Below are 7496 nucleotides of genomic sequence, written 5' to 3'. Positions count from 1 at the left end.
CCGGGTTGGAGACTGACTGGCCCCTTGGCCCTGATGTTTTGGGTTTTTTTTTCCTCCCGTGCGATCGATGTCGTCCCCCCCCTCCCTCCCCTCTCTCCTCCACCCCCTCCACCTCCACCCCCCTGTCACTGTCGCGTCCCAATCTAAGCCAAGTCTACCTACCTACCTACCTACCTACCTTAAATAAAAATAAAATAAAACTGCCATCAGGACGCAAAACTACCTGTGAACTCCACCTCTGCACTCTGTCTCCACCAAACAGACACTAACAACACCGATCGACAACTTAGAGAAGATGTTGCAACTCTGGAAATGAAGAATTTATTTAAGGAAATTGTATATTAAAAAAAAAACACCGTCGCGAATGGGGGAATTGTATAGACCACGGATGTAAAATGTACAACTATCAAACAGTTACAATATAGAGTATTCATTCTGATGTGTCACATGCCGGTGCTAAGGAAAAACAGGAGAGCCAGGAGATGGCTGTCTCTGCAGGGACTCGCCGTGCTATCAGCAGCCCAGCGATCGGTCTCCCTTCCCGGGCGACGCAGCCACCCACGCCTCGGTAAAGTCAGACTTCTTTATGAGCGCTCCAGGTGTACACAGATGGCAAAACGGAGTTCTTTTTGTGAAAAGATCATACAAAAAAATAAAATAAAATGTAGCACTTCGGGCTGTTTAACTATATATTGAACTATATACACGGGAAAAAAAGGGGTGGAGGAGGAGGAGGAGGAGGAGGAGGGAGAATCGTGTCGGGAGACGGATCGCCACTCCGGCCGTGAATGCCTGGAAGGTGCATGAAACATCCGCATTATCTCTTTCAAATGAAATATCTGTTGTTTCGGGGACAGAGATAATAAGGAGTCGGGAGTAAGGTGGAGGTGGTGGTGGTGGTGTGTGTGTGTGTGTGGGGGGGGGGAGGACACGGGGACATCAAACCGGAGTCCTCGACTGGAAACAAGCTTTTTAAAACGCGGACATGTCCGAGGGGTCGCGCTCCTCGGGAAGGCGACACCACATCCGCACTGCTGGGAAAAAAAAAAAATGAAAAAAGAGCCACAAACGGGAAGAAACACTCGCCCTCGTTTGTGGCTATTCAACCGCAATGTGTCCACCACAATCCCCGGAACAATATATAAACTTTGCAAAAAGGCAGGTATGGACCGTGATGTGCGGCTGTGGTCGCGAGGACGCCGGTCACTCGCTCGTTTTATTGCAGTCAAAGCGCCGGAGTTGTATTAACATCACGATATCCGCCTTTATTCTGGACTATATAACAAAAAACACAACACACACACACACACACACACAACACCTGTTATCCAAACAGCCCCCGATGTCAAAAGATCCACCAGCGGGAGAGATAATCGATACCCGACCCCCTAAATTTAACACACACCCGAAACTACTCAATAAAAGTTAAAGGGAGAGGTGGAAAAAGGAGAAAGAAAAAAAAAAAACTTACTTTCTTCCCCCTCCAAAGCCGTCACCTCCGCTCCTCTCTTGGCTCTTGGCTTTTTTTTTTTTTTTTTTTTTTTTTTAAAAACAGTCACATCCAGCGGCTCGCGTAATTGGACAATCAAAACGAGGAAAAAAAAACAGGGAAAATTAACAATAATCCTCCAACTTTATATTGGGAAAAGGGGGTAAAACCACAAATGTCAAGCGTTTAGAGAGCTATCCCTTATTTTGGTTCCGGTGGCGGTGAAACGACGTGTCGACGGGCTGCCTCGCAGTTTCTCTTGTGGACGGGGGTCGGGAAACGGAGGAAAGGAAATGAAAATCCGATATGTCTTTATTCTGCTAATTATTATCGTTTTAGCCCTGTTTAAAAAAATGGCTGATTAAGTTGAGTGCGCATGTCTTTGTGTGTCTATTTCCCGATATGCACTCTGGGAATGGGTAGAGAGACAGAGAGAGAGAGAGAGAGGGCGAATGAGAGAGAGAGAGAGAGAGAGAGAGAGAGGGAGGGAGCAAAAGAGAGACGGAGAGGGAGGGAGAGAGAGGAGAGAAGTGTAATTAGTGAGTTGATCAACAGTCTCCACATTGCAAATGACGCGCACGCGGAGCCCTGGCGGCCGCGCGCAGGACAGAAAAAAACAAAAAAGCCTTTTGTATGGTTTCTCTCTGAGGGCCAAATCACATGTAGAACAATGGACAACCGCTTCCTGCACACAGAGCAGGCTGCACTCACAATTACTTACAATTACTTTTTCTTTTTCTGTAAAAGTAAGTTTTTTTTGGTTGCAGATGGATCACTTCTGTGCTGAAGCGCAGCACACACACACACACACACACACACACTTTTTTTTCTTTATTCTTGATTTAGCAAATACACATTAGTATGTTGTTCTGCCCGTGATGCTCATTTGTGTAAAATATTGATTTTGTATTGATTATGACACCACAGGTGAATTACTTTTTTTTTTTTTTTTTAAGATGCGCGGAATCAACTGACTTCCTATGAGGTTTGGAACTATTTGTTAAAATGAATGAAAGAGGAATAACTGAATTTTTTTTTTTTATCAGTAATGTGCCTAACATCAGGGGGAAAAGAATCACCTTAGGGAGGGAAGCACACAAACCTATTTCCCTGCATCAAAACGGGCCTAAACATAAGAGTAGAATGCATTTTATAGGTGCCATAATGTATGCACTAAACCCATTTACACACATGGGTGCGAGGTTTGGGCTTTATATTGTATTCTCTAATAATATAGTCGGTTTTTTTGGTCTTGGATTGAGGGTACTGTATATGATCTGTTGCAAATATGTCACATATAAACGTCCAAGCTTGAAAAAAAAAAGAATCAAAGCCACAATGCATCACAGTAATCCACCACATATTGTACAGTCATCACTGCCCTTTCGGGACCGCTGAGGCCCCGTGTGGGTTCAATAGAGCCAAACTGCAAAATCCAATACAGGGTCACACAAAAATCCCCCTCTCTATTCAAAGCTCCATTCACTGGCGTTTACATTTAGTGTCCTTACAAAGTGCATCGCTCTACTGGCCCTATATCCCTTGAATGCAAACCGTTTACTGTGTGTTTTCCCCCCGGTTTCTTAATAGTGGCTTTTGGGCAAAAGAAGACTCTACACAGTCTCAATCGGGGAGAAAATCAAGAGATCTTGTTCGCCTTCATGGGAGGAAAAAAAAAAAAAAAAAAAAAAAAATCGAAGCTGGGGGTGAATTGAACTGCATGAGCCGGGGCTTGGGATGTGATGATAAGGCTGCTGCTGGCAAGTGAACTACCAGGTCTACTTTGCAGCCACATTGACTGGACTGCACCCATACCAACTGGATCCTTAAGAAGCCAAGAGATCCGAGTCCGACCCGACCCGGGGCTGTTTATTCTGAGTTTATAGAGGTTACTGACAAAGGGGAGGGAGGGGTGGAGGTGAGGAACAGAGGCGTCACTTTTCACCCGGATCCAAGGCTCCTGCTGCTGCCGCCGCTCCTGCTGCAGCTGCCTCCCTGTCCTCCAGGGGGTTTTCTAGCCTGTCAAGCCCCGGGAGGCGTCGCTCTCAGACGGCTTGAGGAGAGCCGAGTCAACCCTCTGCCGCACCGGGGGCCGTGCGTCGAGCTTCACATGGCTGTATGGACCTATTCCTCATTTGCGACTCTATGCTACCCTAAACGGAGGACTTTTGTAGACATGACCCAACGTGATTTTCTTCTTGTTTCATATGGGTCTATCTCCATGTCTGTGTAAAGGATCCTCATTACCCATGTCTGTGGTTAAATGTGTGCGCTGCTGACATTTTACAGTTGCGTTTGCAATTTTATTTGTTTTCAATGAGAAAAAGAGAAAGTACAAAGCGGATTTAGAGAACTGATATAGGCTGCTGCTTATCTTAACCCCCCCCCCCGGTCTCCACCCTCCCTCTCTCCCTGCAGACGATGCTCTTTCTCCGGAGGACCGCTTGACAATAGACCGCGTTAACTAATATTTCGCCCCATTTCCATATCAGCAGCATCCTCAGTTAATTATAGATTTTTATCTGTAAACTCCGGTCTGCTTGTGTGTGTGTGTGTGTGTGTGTGTGTGTGTGTGTGTGTGTGTGTGTGTGTGTGTGTGTGTGTGTGTGCGTGTGCGAATATTTGTGTTGTGTAAAGCAAATAAATGTCAAAGTGGCATCACTAGAAACAAAGATTGGAATTAAAATATTGTAATTATTGTGTAATTAAAGATTAATTGTGCTTTATTTTATAACGCACCCTGTGATAGGCTATATCATTGAACTCATCTAATGCCACTTCAGTGGATCAATAACTTACACAGAGATGCCATGGGATGGAACCATTGTTGGTCCATCGATAACAAAAACCTTGAAACTGAACTGATGCGACGTTAGATTATGTTATAATTGAAACAAATAATAATATTTTAGTCAACTCTGTAGCCCTGGTGTTTACTACACACGGTCACCTGGTCAGTGTTTCCAGGATGTGCATACAGACCACTACCTTGTTTGTCCTATGCGTCGGCGCCCTCATGGGGCTGCATGGCTGACCCCCTCTGCCTCCCCAGGACACACACACAAAAACACACAAAAACACACAAAAACACACAAAAACACACAAAAACACGCAAAAGCCCACAGCTCTGACCCGCAACCTGCCACAGTGACCCACTGGCCAACTCTCCAGAAAACACATGAACAAACAAGCTTTACAAAGGCCCATCAAAACAGACAATAAGAAGTTTAAGTGTAACTCTTCAACGACATAAGACGTCGTCCCTCACTGGAGAATAATTAAACCGCAGGAAATTGCACTTACAAATGTATATTTTGAAAAAAGATTTGCGATAATATAAACTGTGTTTTTAACACGATGAATGAAATAAAGCTAACAGAATCCTCGCAATGTAAAGCCACTTGCAAGTTGTCATCTGTGTTAAATTAAGGCGCAGACTTGCAAAAATCAAGTAATTGTAAATAAAACCAAAAGATACATAATTATTGCTTTGATTTCGACGAAATGAATGTCTTAAGAAAAAAATGTTCCACCTACTTGTTTGCTGACAAACACTCCACAGAGATGTGAGCAAAAACAATTGTCTCTTTAGCATAAAAAAAAAAAAAAAGTGGAAAACGGTGTAAAAATCAGTGAAACTAAATGAAGTTTTTGACCAAATATGCTCAACATAAACTCTCACGACGTTTTCACACTCAGCCCTAAAGTCACCCAACAGCGGACCATAAATATGCAATCGTTATAAAAAAACTTCAAATTTTCCTCCTCTTACCTCTTTTTAAATCCCCCCAAAAAGCATAAAGTAGCCTATAATAAGCCATTGAAAGAGATGATAAATTAAAAATGTAGACTCTCGGTACCTTTGGTATAAAACATTCCGTTTTTCTTCTTTTCTGTCTTTCTCTTGCTCAGTAGCGATCCGATAATAGCATATGGAAAGTGTTTTCAAAATGCCCAGATTTGGCACATTGTCATTGAAAAGAGAGGAGCGCAGTGATGCGGTGCTACAACAGGGGAAATGAGTTGCGGATTGGACGCAGCCCTCCTCGGTGCGGACTTATCCCACTTTAATTTAATATTCCGCAATCACACACACTAGTGATGGCATATAATTCAAGGAGAAATTCAGAGGGAAGGAAATGCTTTTTGTGTGTGTTTCTTTTTTTTTTACACCACTTTATTTGATTAAGGAGAGAGACAGCACAATATTGTGTCTTTTTCACCCTGTTTCTCTTCTTCTTTGCCTTCCCCCATCCCGAGTCAGTTTTTTTTTTACATTTTTTTTCAACACATGAAACAATAGATATTTATTTGTATGTATATAGATCATTTATTTAAAAATCAACAGCTCCGACTTCTTTGCGCATCGGTGTCACACTGGAATCATCCCTAACATAAAATCGAGACCCATAAACGCTTGTTTGTAAAACACTGAACCCGAAATCAATGTATTGGGACATTTCAATCGATTATATAAACGAAAATCCATACGCAACATGAGACCAGTATCAGCCCACTCTTCCGCTCCCTTATAAAGAGAGAGAGAGGGAGAGAGAGAGAGAGAGAGAGAGAGAGAGAAAGGGAAAAAGCAGAGAAGAGAAAAAAGAAACAAAGACTGTCAAAGCAGCCCTTTGCCTCAGTCACTTAGATCAGGGCTTCCCCAACATTTTCATGTCAAGGACCCCCAAATGGACACACCTTAAGCCAAGGGTCCCCATTTAATTGGATTCTGTCTCTGGGACTCCCCATGTGGTTTTTTGTTTTTTTTCCACGTTGTTATTGATTTAGAATTGCATTGTAAAGCTGCTGTACGTGTGGTGCACATGGTGATAAAAAAAAAAAAAAAAAAAAAAAAAAAAAAAAAAAAAAAAAAAAGTGAAACCTTTGTTGAGACACATGTTCTGTAATTGGAATAATTTCAGGTTAATGAAATCACAGGGAAAATGAACCAATACTTAATTATGCCGGGGTTGGGGGTGTGGGGTGGGGGGGTGGGGGGGGGGTGAGTATTCTTGAACCCCACTTTTGAGAACCACTGACTTAGATGTCAAAGTGCTTCCAGATGCACAGTGATAGTGCAAGTCCTGATGACAACAATTAGACAGGAAAAAAAAAAAAAAAAAAAAAAAAAAATGCCCTAATCAAACGGGGCCACAAGGGATTACGTTGCATTTCAAGGGTCAAGGCAAAGCGTTTCAGCCTCCCCCCCACTCCCCCCCACACACTATATATCGCATTTCAGCATCCCATCTCTCAACAATCAAGCACACACTTCAGCCACTATAATCAGGTATGCAAAAAAAAAAAAAAAACCCCCGGAAGAGGCATGGACATGGACATGATAGCCGGTGCGCCCTGTCAGATGAGATATTGCATAAACTGTGCATTAATATGCAACATGATATGAAGAGGGGTAAGGAAAACAGGGGGGGGGGTTACGGGGGTAAAATAAGGAGGTGCCAATCATGTCAAATTTACATGGAACCACAGCTGCTAGGGCTCTCGAGCAGGGGGGTTGGATACAAGGAGACTGGGGGTGTTGGGGGGGGGTGTTACAGGGTTGTGGGTCCGTGCAGCCGCCGGTGCCACTCTGTTTATTTGATAAGAGCAATCGATGGCCCCTGACTGTACAGTCTTCACCCAGATGCAGGCGGGGGCCCTGATATTCCTCCCGAAGAAGAACAACTGTTGTGGCCAGAAAAGAAGGAGGAGGAGGAGAAGAAGAAGAAGAAGAAGAGAGATAAATCTACACTAGGAACACACGGTACCCTCCCCATGCGCGTCTCTCTCTCTCTCACACACACACACACACACACACACACACACACACACACACACACACACACACACACACACACACACACACACACACACACACCACTGCTGTTTCCATTCAGTCTCACCTCGCCCTGCTGCCCTCCTCCCACTTGGCCCTTTGGTCCTCCGATCTTTTTCATTGTTGATCCCTCTTTAATAGACACGCGTCAAGTGAGTGTCCTCCATACAT

At 43.8% G+C, this 7496-nt stretch overlaps 1 protein-coding gene across 1 annotated transcript in view; it reads right to left on the bottom strand.

Moving 5' to 3' along the window:
• Positions 1 to 1503, bottom strand: part of zfhx4 (zinc finger homeobox 4) — an 80924-nt gene extending 79421 nt beyond the window's left edge. The window contains exon 1 of the mRNA XM_054622697.1: positions 1472 to 1503. The gene's annotated coding sequence lies outside the window, so the exon portion shown is untranslated. The remainder of the gene's footprint in view (positions 1 to 1471) is intronic.
• Positions 1504 to 7496: the final 5993 nt, after the last annotated feature.

Source organism: Anoplopoma fimbria, chromosome 21 (assembly GCF_027596085.1).
Source record: "Anoplopoma fimbria isolate UVic2021 breed Golden Eagle Sablefish chromosome 21, Afim_UVic_2022, whole genome shotgun sequence".
Lineage (NCBI taxonomy): Eukaryota > Metazoa > Chordata > Actinopteri > Perciformes > Anoplopomatidae > Anoplopoma > Anoplopoma fimbria.
Note: the sequence above shows the minus strand (reverse complement) of the source record. Positions and strands in the feature narration are given on the sequence as shown.